This window comes from Eptatretus burgeri, chromosome 10 (genome assembly GCF_056783735.1).
Source record: "Eptatretus burgeri isolate ZD-2024b chromosome 10, Ebu_testis_v1, whole genome shotgun sequence".
Classification (NCBI taxonomy): domain Eukaryota; kingdom Metazoa; phylum Chordata; class Myxini; order Myxiniformes; family Myxinidae; genus Eptatretus; species Eptatretus burgeri.
The window spans coordinates 44,815,429-44,834,251 of record NC_140970.1 but is presented as its reverse complement, the minus strand read 5'-3'; the positions used below and the strand labels follow the sequence as shown (position 1 = coordinate 44,834,251).

The following is an 18,823-nucleotide window of genomic DNA, read 5'->3' as shown; positions in this document are numbered from 1 at the left end:
ACAATGCAGGTGACGGGGAACGTGGCCGGCTGCTCACACGCAGTCCAAGGCCTTCCCTTTTGAACTGAACGCAGTGAACCACAACGGTGCATGGGCTGCACAAATGCAGTCTCCGTGCCAGCTCAAGTGGCACACGCAATGAACACAACGAATGGATGGATGAATACAAACACGGTGCACGGGCCGCCACTGCAGGCCCGTGTTGTAGCTGCCAACAGGGCAGTTCTTGCAGCTTGCAAACTGTTGCCTTGATCCTGGCGCACATGGCAATGAACAGGGGGGGGGGGCAAAGCAAAAATTGAACGGGGCTGGTGAACGTGGGCAGTGGGCATGGCAAAGGCAGAGCAGGCAAACACAGCCCGCAGAAGAAGGCCGTTGCAGGCAAACATAACCGGCAGATGAACTGGCCGGCACAGGCCTTGAAGTACAGCAGCTGCAGACGATCCGGCCGGCACAGGCCTTGCAGCACAGCAGCTGCAGACGATCCAGCCGGCACTGGCCTTGCAGCAAAACAACAGCTGCCGATGAAGTGGGCCGGCCTTTGCCTTGCAGCAACGCAGCCAGCAGATGAAGCTGGCCAGCCTTTGCCGTTCAGTGGAGGTTGGTGGAGGGAGTGCGGTGGTGCTGGCCACTTGGAAGGCGGGCTCGGACCTACCTACCTGTCTCCCTCCCACCTATCGCCTTTGCCTGTCACTGTACATACCCACTCCCTTAATTTGTCAAACCCCAATTTAGCCCCAACTTATTTTTTTATTTTTACTTCCCCACTATAAATCGTCCCCTAACCCCCTTTACTGTCCTTGTTCGGCTAACCTATCCTGTCACCTAGCCTACTCCCCACCCCTACGTTCCCTTCCCGGAGGGGAATAAGGGAGAGCTAACGTCCTGTGTCGAGGCCCAACGAAGCCTCAGGATGGCCTCCCCAGAGTTCAGCGATCTATAACACAAAGTGGGTCCAGCGGCCCACAACGAGAGCGAGGGGATGGATGGTGCGGAGGGGTACACTTCCTAATCTACCCTATCCATTTAACTGTTAAACTACCCTGGGGCTTTCAACAAGCGCCTCTCGCTTAAACTATTGGTTCTAACAACCCAGATTCCCGTCGCCTGTGTTGGTGTCCTCACAATTTCTGGCCTCGCCCCCCAATTTTCTCTCCGTGCCCTCACACGGTCTCATGGCTGGGACACGTGGCTCCCTTTGGCAGGCACGACCCTCTGCCGATTCTCCCGCTATGGCACCCCCGGGCACTACACTGCCTCCGAGCCTACCAGCTCCCTAAACACCGGGGAGTGCCCCCCATGGCACCTCCCCTGAAATGCACACGTGGCAGGCTGGCTTCCCAGGCCCCATTCCGAGGGTCACCCGTGCCCACAACACTGCCCACGCGGCTAATGGCGCCCCGGGCCCCCGCACCAAGCAGGCGCACCCGTGCCCACTACGCTATCCCGGCCCCCCATGGGCCCTTGGCCTACCACGGCCGACTAGCCTGGTGCCCGGGGTACCCACTCAGCGATACTCACCTTTCGCAGCCACGCTCCCAGCCCGTCAACAGGGCTCCTGCACCCCTCCAAACGGGTTTCGAGCCTACATTCACACCAACAGCAAAACGACCTCCATTTTTCAATTTAACTAACCCCCTAACTCACTCTACACTGACCCCGGGGGTCCCTTGGGCGGGAGTCACTCCTCCCCCCAATCACTCATCGCACCATGCATTCCCCATTCGCTCCACTCACACAGACCCGCTGGCCTCACTCACTCACCAAGCACATGCTTCCACTTCACTCACCAACAACTCTTCAACACACTCACCGCTGAACTCTGCCATCCTCCTGACTACATCCCCTAACTAACTCGTGCTCCCACGTCGTCCCTTAAACTACAGCACGTTCCTTTTAACACTACGTAGCTAAACTACGTCCCCTTTACACATTCACTGTCAGTCACTGTCTCCAAATAAATCATTTTATTTCCCCACCTAAATCTGGCTACAATCCCTCTCACTAATCCATTCCACGGACTCCATGAGGACTTACCCCTGCCCCATGAAGTCGGTCTAGCTAAGCTAACCCTTCCCCCTAACTAGTTTCCATCCTGTGCCCTGCTTAAGGGGGTCTTCCACCCCTTGCCCAGGAATCCTGTGCACCCGAAAGTGAGGCTTGCTTCTCTTTTTTTTTTTTTCATGCGCAGCACCAGCGCGGCAACTCGCGCACTTTGCACCTGCCCGTGACGTCATGCAGCTGCACGTGTTCCTCGTCCCTCCTTGGACGGTACTATCCGGCAGGGATACCCCTCCTGCCGGATTCCAACCCCACGTGCAGCCATGACGTCACCGTGCGCATAAAAAAAACACAAGCCCCACGTCTCGAGGGGTTCCCCACGCGAACACATGTGCTTTGCCCGTTGGAGCTCAACACACACGATCGCGTGGAGAACCCGTCCAGTCCAAATCCATTATCATGCCTAAACTTTGTCCGTCCGCGGGATCGGCAAATCCACCGCGTGCGTGTCCGGACCGGGACTTCACTCTCGCAAGCGAGCACGTGGCGGCCTCGTGCGTTGCACAGCACGGACCGCGTGCTCACTGCTGAGTGAACCCGGCACGGTCCCCGAAACAACTACAGCCGCTACTCGGCTTTCTTTCCTTACATGTCGCCGTCGTCGCCATTCAACACACGCACACCTGCGTGTTACGACGCTCACACTCCATTCCATTACATTCACACCGGGAGACGCGGCTGCGTGCTCCCGCATGCCCACCGACATCTCCCTCACATACCGCTCTCTCACACACACGGTCTCCCTTGCACACAGCGACCTTGCACACGGCCGTTCACTCACGCATGCGGGGGCACTCACCCGCGGTGCCTCATCCACACACCGTGCCTTACTCACACACACGGCGACACTCACACACGGTGCCTCATCCACACACGGCATGCTGGGAAGCACGTACTCCGGCACCATCGCCACAACACCACTCACACACGGGGTCGCTTCCACACACGGGGACGCACTCACGCCTTGCACCACACACACAGGGACAACCACACTGGGGATTCGTGTCCCCACAAGGGTCTCCGGGGCCTCTATACCCCCCAAGCTCTCCGTGCACCCGTTCGCAGCACTCCTCCCCTCGAACTCGCAAAGCACGACCGAACTCACCTGGTCGTGACTCGCCTCAAGGGGGCATACTCCCTCCCCTCGTTCCTGGAGGAGGCTATCCTGCTGCTCGCACCGGGCCTCCACCCAGTCCACCAGCTCACCCCCATTATCCTCCACTACCTCCGTGTGTGTGTGTGCGTCACTTACCCCGTCTTCATCGTGCAGTCTTCCCTCTATCGTTCCCATCTCCCGTGTCTCTGCCAACTCAGTCACCTCTTCACCCTTTACCTCCCTTGTCTCAACTATTATTTCCGTTGTCGTCACCTCGTGTCTCGTCTCACACGTTTTGGTCTCCCCATTTAATTTTTCCCTTTCGGTCATCGTCACGACCCTCGCCCAACACGCCCCCGAGTTATTTTTTCACCCGCCTCCACCGCGGGCCCGACAGCCGTTGCACCCCCTTCCAGCTCGTTCGCTCCTACACGTGGAGTCGCCATTCCCAGCTCCCTGGTCACGGCCTTCATGCCCGCCTGCAGGCATCGGCCCATGTTCTGCGTCTCACCCCGCAGCTTTTTCGTTTCCTCCTTCATGTTTGCTTCCATTCCGTTTATTTGCTTGTTCATTTCGTTTTTCATTTCATTTGTATTTGTATCCATCTTTTCGTTCATGTTCGCATTTATCTTCGCTGTCATTTCCGCATTCATCTTTTGTGCATTCGCATCCATCTTTTGTGTATTCGCATCCATCCTTTGTGTATTCGCATCCATCCTTGCTGTCATTTCCGCATTCATTTGTGCCAGCATGGTGAATAGCTGGGCCATGTCGGGTGCGCTTGGGTGAGCCGTTTCGGCAGGGGTTGGGGAAGGGTTTTGGTGGAGAGGGGGAGGGGAGGTGTCATACACCGCGGCCGCTGCCGTACCCATTTCGGGCTCTGGGTTCAGTTGGGCGAGTTCGTTTCCCTGTACAACCAACATTTCCTGCACGGGGATTTCACCCTGTGCCATGGATTCTACACATTACTACACATATACATTTCTAATACCCCCGGCTCCCACTCGCCTTGAGACGCCATCTTGCTTCTCTTAAAGGGTTAATTTAACTCGCTCGTAATTTGGAGGGAATCGGGGGTCGCTCCTCTCACCCCTGGACCGATTCCCGTGAATTTAGCCGGAGACAGGAGAGCCCGTTTTCCCGTTCTCCGATACCAGTGCCGCGAGGAGGGCGATGGGTTTATATCCCACTCCTGACACCAGTGTTGGGGATTCGCGCCCGCCGGCGTGCGGACGGCCACGTAACTCGAATCGCGGCACGTCGCCCACCGGACGGACAATCCAGTCGTGACCCTCTCAGACTAAGGCCGGGAACCAGTCACGGGTGGACCTTTCGGTCTCACCACGATCGTGCCAATCGGCCCCCGCGTGGGATAGGGTTGCTCGCCAAATTCGACCGACCCAAGTACCCACACGGAGGGTCGACCGGGCGATCGCACCTCGCCGCAGGTCGACTTCGGACACGGGCCACTTTAAGCGACCCGTTCCGTACTATCGGGATAACCGAGCGGCGTTATTCGTCGGCCTCGATGGTTCGATTAATTATCGGGCGTTTTAGCCCACGACCAACCCTTTACGTGAAGCAAGATGGAGATTCAATGAAAGAAAAGACGAAGCGAAGCGGGAAAACAGTTCAACAATAAGCACATTTATTTCGCGATGAACGGAAAGCACACATATACAATTCCACCAAAAGCACATGTAAAAGAAGAAGACAATGCAATATTACACAAAAAGCAAATGCAACAATGCAGATCTAATTGACTACCGGGCACACGGCAACACTTATACAATTTTACTTCACAGACAGCACCGACAACACATATTCCCAAAGCAAAAGAAAAGAGAACCACCCTCCAGGATGAGGGGGGTAGGCGGGCCTGGGGCCGAGACCGTGTCGGGCCTACCCGTCTGATGATGAGACGCAGAGCGGCGGTGGCGCCTCAACTCCGCGGGCCTCGCGGACAGTGTCTGGTAGGGGGTGGGAAAAGGGGCCCCCTTTGTCGCACTATCTCAGCGCGGGGGGGAAACAGGAGGGGGTTGCTGATGCTCGGGGGAAGGAGGATATCACCCTGTCTCGGGTCCCGCCGCGAGCGTCTCCTCCTCCACCTCGGTCGCGTTGCTGGCCTCTCCCTGTGCAGCTCCCGGCACCGACGCGAGCACCCCCTCGTCCGCCTTCGCCGCCGCCACCTCTCCACAGCTCCGTCCTCTTCACTCTGACTAGTACCACTTCTTTCCAGCTCCACCGACGACTCTCTTGAACTCCGCACACTCAACTCAACTTCCAACTGAACTGACGAACGCAGCCGTTTATATAAGCCCCGTGGCTTCGCTCTTTCACCCTTGACCCTCTGCCTCCGACCCTTCACCTCTCTAACTGGCTCCCCATTGGCCCGAGGAAAAGTGGGCGTGAATGCTTTTTGATCCATGTATTTGCATATAGCGACCGCCCTCCAACGCCCTGGAGGCGGGGCCAAATCGCCCCTCGCTCACCGATTGGACGGAACAAAAGTGGGCGTGAGTCGTTTTTGATCCGTTTTCGGCGGAAAGTCTGTGATGTTTTTGAACACGCTGCTCGGTGCGCGCCCTACACGAGTCCAGTATCGGCGCCCACAAGTGGCGCGAGAATGGTGGCGATGCGACGGTGGCGAGTTGTGACGGTAAAGGTCGTGGCAGTTGTTGTGAAGCGGCGTTGTGGTTGGTGGTTGTTGTTGTGAAGCGGCGTTGTGGTTGTTGTGAAGCGGCGTTGTGGTTGGTGGTTGTTGTGAAGCGGCGTTGTGGTTGTTGTGAAGCGGCGTTGTGGGACGTGGTTGGTGGTGGTAGTAATGGCGGCTGGTCCAAAATAAAGATAGTAAAAGAAAAACGGCTATCCTGAAGAGTCGCAGCCCGACTGATTGACATTCATTCCCTCTAGACAACGGGTTTGGGCCTAACTACACATATACTTACCGAGATATCTCACCTAAGGGACCTGAATGGTGGTTTGTGAATTTCGTCAACCACAACAATATATATATATATATATATATATATATATATATATATATATATATATATATATATATATATATATATATATATATATATATACACACACACACACACACACACACACACACACACACACACACACACACACACACACACACACACACACACACACACACACACACACACACACACACACACACACACACACACACACACACACAAGCCGGTAGGCGACGAGGGATTCGCTAGGATCGAAGCGCTGGATACGGTGCTTTTCATTCTGACCGATCCACCAACGAAGATTCATTGCCAAGACGTATTGGTTCACATACAATTGTTCCTCTGCCTGGCAAGATTTTTCCTATTGCGTATTTTGCCAACTGGCACTCCACATAAAAAATGACGGTAAATAGACGCCCTATTTTTGAAGGACTACCATTTGAAAAATAAAACCGAAATCAAAAATCGGCTCGAGTAAAATTTTCTAAATATCTCGAAGTGTTTAATTCCGAAGTCTCGTTTCTCCACATTCAAAACTGAAGGACAAGTATTGAAAATAGTGAACGTGGTTTTTCGGTCTCCGCATAGCAACGGGTGGTTGCTAAGCAACGAAACTCAAACACGCACACTCCCAGCCCATATGGCATTAGTTCGCCAAGTTTCATCGAAATTGGTTTGCTGGTTTGTGCTGTGGAGCCTCGCGTTGCGGACACACACACACAGACACACACGGAAAACCCGATAAACTTCTCTCAATGCTCTTATTTGACCACCTCCTGAGCCACACATTATTTTTCATAAGCCACGCCCACTTTCCGACGCCACTCTCACTTTTCATCAACCACGTCCACTTTCCCGAAGCTCCGCCCACTTTCCTAAGCCCTTCAGAAAAAATGACCGTAAATAGATGCCCTATTTTTGAAGGACTACCATTTGAAAAATAAAACCTAAATCAAAAATCGGCTCGAGTAAAATTTTCTCAATATCTCGAAGTGTTTAATTCCGAAGTCTCGTTTCTCCACATTCAAAACTGTAGGACAAGTATTGAACATAGTGAACGCAGTTTTTCGGCCGCTGCATAGCAACGGGTGGTTGTTTAGAAACGAAACTCAAACGTGCACAATCCCAGCCCATATGGCACCTGTTCGCAAAGTTTCATCGAAATTGGCTTGCTGGTTTGTGCTGTGGAGCCTCGCGTTGCAGACAGACACACACACACACACACACACACACACACACACACACACACACACACACACACACACACACACACACACACACACACACACACACACACACACACACACAAAACCCGACAATAAGGGATATCTAGTGAATCCAATATATATATATATATATATATATATATATATATATATATATATATATATATATATATATATATATATATATATTAAAACCCCGCTCTCTGAACACCTCGATTATCTGAACACCCCGCATATAAACATGCTTTTTACCAGTCCCAAACCAGTTTTTACCCCGCACTGTGAACGCTACTCCAACCTTTGAAGGCATCACTGCGAAACATGGCCATTGTTCAGCCACGGCTGCATGGCAAACGTCATACAAACAAACGCCGTTGCTAATTACCACCCATCGCGCAGTTCGTTTTACTGGATGCAATGGCGTGGATAGAAAATGCAGCGGGGTGTGAAGAGATACAGTGACTTAATTAGAACCAGTTTCTAAATTAATCAATGGTAATCAACCAATAAGCGTCAAGAATTACAATTTCGTCCAATCAGCAGAGGCCTCCCCCTGAGGGAGGGGCACAAGAAGGCCCTGCACACCTCCCTTTCCATCAATCTTCACTTGCTATTGAAGTTCATGCAGGACGATACACCAAAATGCCGAAAACGCGTCACGATCTGCCGTTGGAAGATAAAGTCCATCTGGTAAAGGAAGCGGAATCCAAGTCACAACGCAAACTCGCTGCTGATTTCGGAATTTCGCTGGGCGCAGTGAACGGTATTTTCCGTCGTAAAGAGTCGATATTGAAGGAATTCGAAGACGGGGCCCTATCTTCGCAAAGTCGACGAAAAGGAAGCAGTTTCGTAGACATTGAAAACCACGTGCACACATGGTTCCATGCTGCTCGTTCAAAGAGGATCCCTGTCAGCGGACCTATGGAAAAACCGAAGGCATTAGAAATCGCGACTGCCATTGGTGAGGTGGATTTCAAGGCATCCAACGGCTGGCTTGCCCGATTTCAAGCTCGAAACGAGATCTCAGCACGTGCAGTTAGCGGCGAGAGTGGTGGCGTTGATCAGACGACAGTAGAGGAGTGGAAAACGCATCTGCCATAGCTATGTGACGGTTTCAAGCCACAAGACGTTTTTAACGCCGACGAGACTGGCCTCTTCTTCCACGCTTTACCCAAACGGTCGCTGGTGGAAAAAGGACACTCCTGTCATGGTATAAAGTCGCCAAAGGATCGAATAACGCTGCTGTTGTGCACGAGTATGACTGGCGAGAAACTTAAACCACTCGCCATCGGCAACGCAGTGAAACCACGTTGCTTTCGTAACATCAAAGTCGATTCCCTCACTGTGGCGTGGACAGCAAACAAACGAGCGTGGATGACCTCGGTGTTGTTCGTTGAATGGTTGAAAGCGCTCGACAAGAAGATGCGAAACAAACGGCGGAGGATTCTTCTCTTCCTCGACAATGTGCAGTCTCATCCAATGGGTGTGACGCTGACGAACATGACCGTAAAGTTCCTGTCTCCGAACGTTACGTCGGTCTTGCAAGTTGCAGCCCCTTGACCAAGGTGTGATAAGCAACCTGAAGCGTCTTTTCAAACAACGGCTGCTCCGGCACGCGCTGTCGAAGATCGATACCGCTTCAAACGTAAACGAAATCTTGAAGAGCGTCAACGTTCTCCATGCTGTTCAGTGGAGCAGCAATGCATGGGATCAAGTCCAGCCGACGACGATTACCAAGTGCTTCGTCAAGTGCGGCTTCCCTTCCGAGTCACCCGATAGTGACTGGGACACTGACGATGACCTCAGCCTACGCGAGCTCATTTCGCGAGGTGCAGAGATTGGCGTATGCGACGACGTGACCCCCGAGGAATACGTTCGGTGCGACGATACGGTGTGCGTTCATGACTGCGAGGACGACGACTGGGAGAACGATTTAATGCGGAAAGACGATGACGAAGAGAATGTGGACAAAGAGAATGGGGACAAAGAGGAAGTGGAAGACATGCAGGTGACGGTACAAGATGGACTCAGTTGTGTGAAAAAGCTTAAAACTCTCTTTCTGAATCAAGGATGGGCAGAGTTGTTCGCTCCTTTGGAAAGAATCGAACTTCAGTTCAAGTTCATGTCCTGGAGAATGCCAAATCGAAACCACAGAGTTTTATAACATCTTGGCTTAGAGACAAGTAATTGTATAAATTTCAAATTTTGATTCTCATGCTGTCAATTTTGCGTTGCATTTTTGATCTTATCAATTTTCTATCTTTCCGTGGCAAATAATTCGAATAATTGTATTATTACTACTGAATGCCAATAATTGTGTGCTCATTTTGTCTGTGGAATGTGTATTTAGATGTGAATGTATTGATTAAACGACTTTTGTGATCTATCGAATACAGATGACGTGTTCATGGTCGGTTGATACCCTAATCCCCGATAATGTGAACACCCCGCACATGAACGCATTTTCGTCCAGTCCCAGAAGTGTTCAGAATAGAGGGGTTTTACTGTATATATATATATATATATATATATATATATATATATATATATATATATATATATATATATATATATATATATATATATATATATATATGTAATACCAAGCATGCACACTAAAAACTCGGCTCGCCGTCACGTGATCCCTATGAAATTGCTGTGGCACTTAGCGGACATGCCGACAATGTTTGGGAAGTCTTGGCGTTCCATATTACCACTTGCATTTTGCACAATGCGTATTTTTGTCATTCCCCGTGTACAGTCTGACGTCTGCTACCAGCTATGTTGTACTGCTATCCCGTGCATGTGCACGGGTATCGCATATATATATATATATATATATATATATATATATATATATGTATATATATATATGTATATATATATATGTATATATATATGTATATATATATGTATATATATATATATATATATATATATATATATATATATATATATATATATATATATATATATATATATATATATATATATATATATATATATATATATATATATATATATATATATATATATATATATATATATATATATATATGTATATATATATATATATATATATATATATATATATATATATGTATATATATATGTATATATATATGTATATATATATATATATATATATATATATATATATATATATACATACATATATATTGTTAAGGATTCAGTGGTGGCGGGATTCGGACAAGTGGCGTCAATCACTGTCCGTAACCTGTTTGGGTTTTCGCACCCTACTCTCGACAGCCAAATGTTACAGATTCGGCGCCAGCCTAACCACCGCCGTCTCCGGGGATATAACGCCGGCTGGTTCGGCACAGGCCTCGGGTCACGCGCCTCGAATCATGATACCAACGTACCCCTGGACCTTACGAGTTGCGGAAATAGCCCCCGGTTACAGACTGGTTTTGTCAGATACCGAGCGAATTCTGCCAGTCTGTAACCATTTTGGTTTTTATATCCAAATCGAGCGGATCGTTCCTCGGCGCGGCACAAATTAATTCAAAGCGGCAACTTCATACGAATCAGCCAGATTTATTGGGGACACATTGGGGAACCCAACACAAGCAAAGCATTCACGACAATGTTATAATTGATCTATAACCCGTTCTTAACTAGGAAGCTACGGATTATGGGTTTCAAAGGGGACCCCAATGAGATAAACCTTAAACAACATGCAGACAAGACATGGACAGCATGCAGACAAGACACCGAGTACTTGGTGACGTTTCATGGACGAGAGGAAAGTGTCAAAAGCACGAATGTGGCTTGTGACAAGCCGATGTCCACGGATTTGAGCACCCAAGCTGGAGGACGCCGCGTGGCAAGATGGCAGCATCGTACTCTTTCTTCTCAAGGCACTGCTTGCGCACGCCCTCCTCAGCGCATTCTGACCCCACGTAATGTCGACGGCACAAGACCATCAGGTTAATGGTGGGTTTCAGCTGGTTTCTCACAATGTCCAGTATAAAAGTCCAGGCCTGGCCTGTTCACCAGACCAGGACAAATCGAGGTGTTGGGCTTTGCAGGCGGATCGACAAACGTGCCGAGGACCTCCTCACAAAAGTCGATCGCCGACTCCCCTCATGCAGTTCCTCCTGCCTCCTCCACGAAACAGATCGCAGACTCGACTTTAGCAGCCTCTCCTGCCTCTTTCACGAAGCAGATCGCAGACAGACACAGCCCCTACAGCAGAATCCTCACTCGACACTCAGTGTTCTTCGGCCCACTGAGCCCACAAAATGGCATGAATCTTCAGCCGCAACGGCCCACAAAAGCACTTTGGCCTCAATGGCCTACAAAAATGCTTCGGCCCATATGGCCTACTCACAAGCAGCAGCAGGCAACAAGCCCTGCATTGGACAGCAGGTGACACAGCAATGGTGGCACGGTGATATCGATGGTAAGCAAATGCAGTTGGAGGTGTTCTTGAGGATGCAAATAGGTGTGATGACCTCAGACCAGGTGAGATGGAGTGTACCCTTAACCGTCCTTGCCTGACTTGTTTTGGTTAAGTTCTCTTTTTTTTTTTTCTTTCTTCCTTTTTCTTCTTTTCTTTTACAGACAGGACGGTGTGTTTCTTACTCAAACGTTATCTTCGTGGGTGTGTGCTCATGACATACTGGTGGCCAATCTGGCACTTGGAGAGGGTGACCGAGCCTGGCCCTTGCTAACAAGTTTTCCAATCAACACTACTCGTACCAGAAGTCACACATGAATGGTGTGGAGGAGAGTTCATTGAACCTAACCATTTACTTTTTGCTCTAGACAATGCAACAAACCCTGCTATGGCTAGAATGGTCCTCATGACCCATTTTTCCCAACCTGGCACACTGTTCCATTCTTTTAAACCTGGGCAAGGCCCTTATTTGTCCTTTTCCATTTGGTGGTGCCAGGCATAACTCGCTGGCTGGAGAGTGTGACTACTACTAGGCCTCTTTGCCTGCTTCCAATTGGGGGTGGAGGACACCAGCGACCTCGGGGCTCACCTGAGCGTGCTTCTGGCGCTCCAAACTAAGGGGTGGCTCTCTCGCCCCCATACTGTGCTCTCCTCGCACCCATACTGTGCTCTCCTAGCACTGAACCTACCGAGCTCTCCTGGCACTGAACCTACCGTGCTCTCCTGGCACTGAACCTACCGTGCTCTCCTCGCACTAAACCTACTGTGCTCTCTTGGCACTGAACCCTACGGTGCTCTCTTGGCACCTCTGACAGCCTTCACCTGCCAGGAACTCCCCAAAGCCCTGGTGCCCTATTTCCCGACTCACCAACTTCCAATACCATGTCACACTCCCAGCCAATACCACCATACCTTGGCCTGCACCTACCCATCACAGTCCACCTGCACAATGGAACAGCAGCCAGAATCCATGTCAAATCCTCTAAGCCCCCCTAACCTACACTAACTTGGTTAGGAGACTCCCACCGACAGGGTAACTTGTTCGCACTCACTTTCCTCATTTGCACAATCACGCCATTCACCCAAACACTTTAGTCATCCATTCAACAGTGCCACACACCCAGTCCACAACATCATCCAACAACTTTCACTTTTATGTGAAAACAAAAATACACCAGTCCCTCGGATCCCACTTGGTCATCAAATTTAACTGGTTTACTTTTTCATCAAACCTCAATCAATTTGTCTCTACGTCCATCATCTGCTGGCCTCCTCCATACTGCCCGAATCGTTTATTTCCAACAGTTGAAACAAGACATCAAAATCTCTTCACAAGCCCCATGGAACCTCTGCATGATTCCAACCAGGCATTTCAGTCTTCCCTCAAACAAGCCACTCTTTGTCATCAACTTGTTTCAGGTGTGTTTAACGCTCTGCCTGTCATGTCTCCACCACTTTTTTTTCCAATAATCACCTAAATCCACTCGTGCCACTCTTATCCTTTCTGTCAGTCTCAATTTGCAATCACTCTCAATATAATTTTCAATCAAAGTTTCTTTTCATCCCAATATGGCCTGCTTCTTTGGCTCATTGGAAGGGCAATGAGGGAACGAATTCCTCATTACCCATTACATGACCCCGCTGCCTTTCCGCCACGGCTCAAAGGGGTCACATCTCAATTGGGGTTGTGGTGCACCCCCTCCTTTTCTCCAGGGTTCGCCAGTCAGGTAAACCCCAATCGGTGGAGCGCCCCCCCCTCTTCTCCAGGGTTCACGGAAATCAGGTAAACCCCAATCAGAGAAGCGGCCTCCCCCTCTTCTCCATAACTCCCTCAAGACAGATAAACCCCACTCAGCAAGCCAAACCCCTCGTGTGCTCAGAAAGGTTTGAAGACCAAGTGACACATGGCAGCGCCACTTGCTACTCATCTGCGCTCGACCCCAAAGTTCCTGTGAGGCTGATAGAGAAATTAAAATCCAATTTCTAAAGCCTGCTCCTGGATGCAACACCTCTAAGTCTGTAAGAACCCATATGGAGTTGTCCATTATGGTTTTTGTCCCCTGGCTCAAGTTCTGTCCTGGTGGCATGTCTATTTCCTTTGTCACCACTCATTCCATGCTCAGGACTCCCACACACAGAAGACTGCACACATTCCAAGGTTATGTGTTGACCTTCCACACACTCAACCTTGTCTGCGTACTGACCAACTGCCTCGCACTCCAGGGTTACATTCTCGACCAGCAGGTGAGTACCCACACACGTTTCGACCTTGGCAGCACATACCGGTGCTGTAATCTGGAGTGTGGGCTCACAGCATTCATTCACAGCCACTCCACACACACATTCAGGGGTCACGCATATGTGCACCCCCATCGGACAGAGTCTCTTCATAAACATAAAATTCAATTTCTATCTTAAGCTCCTCGTCCGCACCATGTATGCATGTACCCACGTACCTGCTTCGTTCCAGAGTCACCTCGGTCCGGTCGCTTCTCTCCAGCAGGTTGCTCATCATCGATTCTCCACACTCCTCTGGGGCTGTCAGCTCCACATGCTGGACCTGCTCAAAATGTGTTTTATTCGTCAACAACCCCGCATTCCCCCTCAATGTCTCAATCACCAGGGTTTGCTCGAATTGTGGTGTCATCCGGCGAGTGATATCAATCAAGTTCTGCACCACTAACATTCCTCCCTGTGGTGATGCCACATATCCCACATTATTTTGCTGTTCTACTTCCTGGCTCCATTTTCTTTCCCATTTGAGTCGTTCTTCCTCTCCGAGCCTTTTGAGTTTTTCGTTATCTTTCCGGAGTTTTAACATCTCCACGTACTCCAACTTCGCTCTCTCCTTGAGTTGGTCAGTTTCAAATTCATGTTCTTTTTGTTTCCTCTCCCACTGTCTCTCTTGTTCTTCCTTCTACAATCTCGTCGTTTCCTTCAATTGCTTGATTTCCCTTTCCCGCTTCATTCGTTGTTCTTCCAACATCTCCACGTACTCCAACCTTGCTTTGGCTTCTCACTGTTCGATCTGCACAGTGTGGTTCCTTAACGTTTCATTCTACGTTCTCTTTCTTTCCTCCCTTAACATCCTCAGCTCGTTTTGCAATTCCCTCTCTTTATTTTCGTGTTTTTGTAACTCAAAAGGTCTTTCCCATAATTCCTTGCTCATCTCCACACCTCTTTCGCATGCTTCCTCCCTCAATTCGTCCATTCTCTTACCGTATTCCTTGCTCATCTCCACACCTCTTTCCCATGCTTCCTCCCTCAATTCGTCCATTCTCTTACCGTATTGCTCGCTAATTTCTAGTTGACATGGCAGTTCATTTCCCCTGCACTCAGATTTCCGAAACTGTCCTGACTTTTCCAACAATTCTTCCCTCCTTCTCCTCCGATCTTTCTCTCCTCTTTCCATCTCCTGTTCCAGACTTTCTCTTATCCGATCGCCTGTTCTTACCTTTTTCTTCAGTTGTTGCAATTCCAAATAGTGTTCCCGTTTTTCCTTTTCCAGCTATATTTTCCATTCTTCTTCCAAGTTCTCACTATCCCGGGAGTTACTAATTTGCTCTTCCTCTATTCTTTCGTTCAGTTCGCTCTTCTCCTGTTCCAACCTATGGGTACTCCACTCTACTTTCCTCATTTCACCCTGTTGTTCCTCGAACTGTCTTGACTTTCCCAACAATTCTTCCTTCCTTTGCTCCTGATATTTCTCTCCTCCTTTTATCCTCTGTTCGAGGCTTTCTCATATCTGATTGCCTGATCTTATCTCTTCCTTCAGATGTTTCAATTCCAAATCGTGTTCACATTTTTACTTTTCCATTCTTCCTCCAAGCTCTTCCTATCCTGGGAGTTACTAATTTGCTCTTCCTCTATTCTTTCGTTCAGTTCGCTCTTCTCCTGTTCCAACCTATGGGTACTCCACTCTACTTTCCTCATTTCACCCTGTAGTTCCTCGAACTGTCTTGACTTTCCCAACAATTCTTCCTTCCTTTGCTCCTGATATTTCTCTCCTCTTTTTATATTCTGTTCATGGCTTTCTCTTATCTGATTGCCTGATCTTACCTCTTCCTTCAGATGTTTCAATTCCAAATCGTGTTCACATTTTTACTTTTCCAGCTTTATTTTCCATTCTTCCTCCAAGCTCTTCCTATCCGGGGAGTTACTAATTTGCTCCTCCTCTATTCTTTTATTCAGTTCACTTTTCTCATGTTCCAACAAATGGGTAAACCACTCTACTATATTCTTTTCTCCACATAGTTCGTCGACTCTGTTGGCCAAGTCCTTTTCCAGCCACCAAATTCGTTCCTGTGCATTGGCCAATTGTTGTGACTCCCCGTGCACATAATTTTCCTGAACCTCGTCTGCGTGCCGTTGTGCCTCGTCCAACTTAATCTGCAACTCCTCTATATAATTATCACCACACCTCCACTGCTCCAAGGCATCCGACAATCGTGTATGAATCTCGCCAATGTATGCGTTGGCGTCTTGATTCGTCTGCCACGGCGCATACCGTGTCGACGTGGCCTGAACCGGTGGGCGGGAGCGCTCTCCTCGTGCCAAACAGTTCATTGCGCTGTTATTAGCCCTCTCCCGCTTAGTGTCGTGCCGAGGTGGAGCCGCGCCGCGATTTTGCGACTCCATTTTTCTTTATAATTTCGAAGTTTTACACCCGATCCGCTCAAAATAAAATCAAAGCAAATTTGGAATTTGCGAACGTTAGTTTTTTTTTTTTTTCCGCGCGCCTCTCGTAACCAATGCTCGAGGTGCGAACGACACCAAATGTTGCTGAATCGGTGTCCTGCAAATCTATTGAGGTGGAGGGATTCTCATCCGAATCCTGACTGCCAATTGTTAAGGATTCAGCAGTGGCGGGATTCGGACGAGTGATGTCAATCACTGTCCGTAACCAGTTTGGGTTTTCGCACCCTACTCTCGACAGCCAAATGTTACAGATTCGGCACCACTCTAACCACCGCCGTCTCCGGGGTTATAACGCTGGCTGGTTCGGCACAGGCCTCGGGTCACGCGCCTCGAATCGAGATACCAATGTACCCCTGCACCTTACCAGTTGGGGAAATAGCCCCCGGTTACAGACTGGTTTTGTCAGATACCGAGCGAATTCTGCCAGTCTGTAACCATTTTGGTTTTTATACCCAAATTGAGCGGATCGTTCCTCGGCGCGGCACAAATTAATTCAAAGCGGAAACTTCATACGAATCAGCCAGATTTATTGGGGATACATCGGGGAACCCAACACAAGCAAAGCATTCAAGACAATGTTATAATTGATCTATAATCCGTTCTTAACTAGGAAGCTACGGATTATGGGTTTCGAAGGGGACGCCAATGAGATAAACCTTAAACAACATGCAGACAAGACATGGACAGCATGTAGACAAGATACCGAGTACTTGGTGATGTTTCATGGACAAGAGGAAAGTGTCAAAAGCACGAATGTGGCTTGTGACAAGCCGATGTCCACGGATTCGAGCACCAAAGCTCGAATACGCAGCATGGCAAAATGGTGGCGTCGTACTCTTTCTTCAAGGCACCGCTTGCGCACGCCCTCCTCAGCGCGTTCTGACCCCACGTAATGTCGACGGCACAAGACCATAAGGTCGATGGTGGGTTTCAGCTGGTTTCTCACAAGGTCCAGTATACAAGTCCAGGCCTGGCCTGTTCACCAGACCAGGCCAAATTGAGGTGTTGGGCTTTGCAGGCGGATCGACAAACATGTTGAGGACCTCCTCACAAAAGTCGATCGCCGACTTCCCTCATGAAGTTCCTCCTGCCTCCCCCACGAAACAGATCGCAGGCTCAACTTTAGCAGCCTCTCCTGCCTCTTTCACGAAGCAGATCGCAGACAGACACAGCCCCTACAGCAGAATCCTCACTCGACACTCAGGCTCAGTTACTCCCCCGGCTGATCTCCGACTCGACCCTCAGGTTCAGGCTGTTCCTCTCTTACAGATCGCTGACCACATGCACCACGAGTTTCTCTCCAGCCGATGGCACTTTTTCTTTCTTTCGGCTCACTCCTCACGAAAAACTGATCGCTCAGTTTCACCACAGTCTTCCCGGCGCTCGCTCGCCTCTCAAAAAACCGACTGGCTCCTCCCTTCAGTTTCACTTCCTTCTCAAGGCCACTCCCCCTCAGAGCGCTGGGCGGGGCTATTGTCCGGAGAGAGGAAAGAAGACGAAGAACCTCTCGGTCCACCACCAATGTACGAACAATGAACAGCCTCTTACACCTCCCGATACACATGTAGCATCCATTTACCGAACAACCTGGCTAAACATGCACTTAATGGGGGATCTGGGCTAATCCTATATTTAATAACACACTAAGGGCCATTTCCGCAACTATATATGTATATAGATTCGACAATTGTGGTCTGATTCAGGCAGATATTCATTCTTAGCACATTCACCTGTTAAATATACATACCAAAGTACACACATTCTGCTGCCCAGTTTCATTTCAAATTTATTTTTCACACTCAGTGTCATTTTTGATGAAAAATTACAGAACAATACACATGAATGCTCAATACTCATTGTGAACTCACTCATAATGCATGCTTGTTATACAAAATGATGTTTTATCCACATGCTCCCAGGTGAAGAAGATGTGTACACATGGGCGTTGATTGCTTTTGAAAAGTGGGGGGGACATTGCATGTCCAGACCACGAAGCCCACTTCATGCCGGCGTGGACACAGCAAGTCTACCTTTGCAAATTCTTGATTTTATACGCTCGTTGACATGCTGCCTTCTGATCACACAAATCCCTGAAATTAATCTGACCATCTATCGAGCAACTTTTTATCAAATGTAAGCAGACGGAGCGAAATTAATTAAACATTAATCATACACATTTCAAAGTCACAAACTGGTCCAACACGTGGAACATGTCTTTCAATCCAGACAAATCTCACACTCTCACTATGTCTCTTCGAAAGGACCGTTTACAAACCCCCCCCATCCACTTTCTCAACAATCCTCTGGAAGAAGTCTTTTCTTTCAAGCT

General features: G+C 49.1%; 1 pseudogene; it reads right to left on the bottom strand.

Moving 5' to 3' along the window:
- Positions 1 to 11,892: 11,892 nt before the first annotated feature.
- Positions 11,893 to 16,764, bottom strand: LOC147018448 (uncharacterized; annotated as a pseudogene).
- Between the last annotated feature and the right edge of the window lie 2,059 nt (positions 16,765 to 18,823).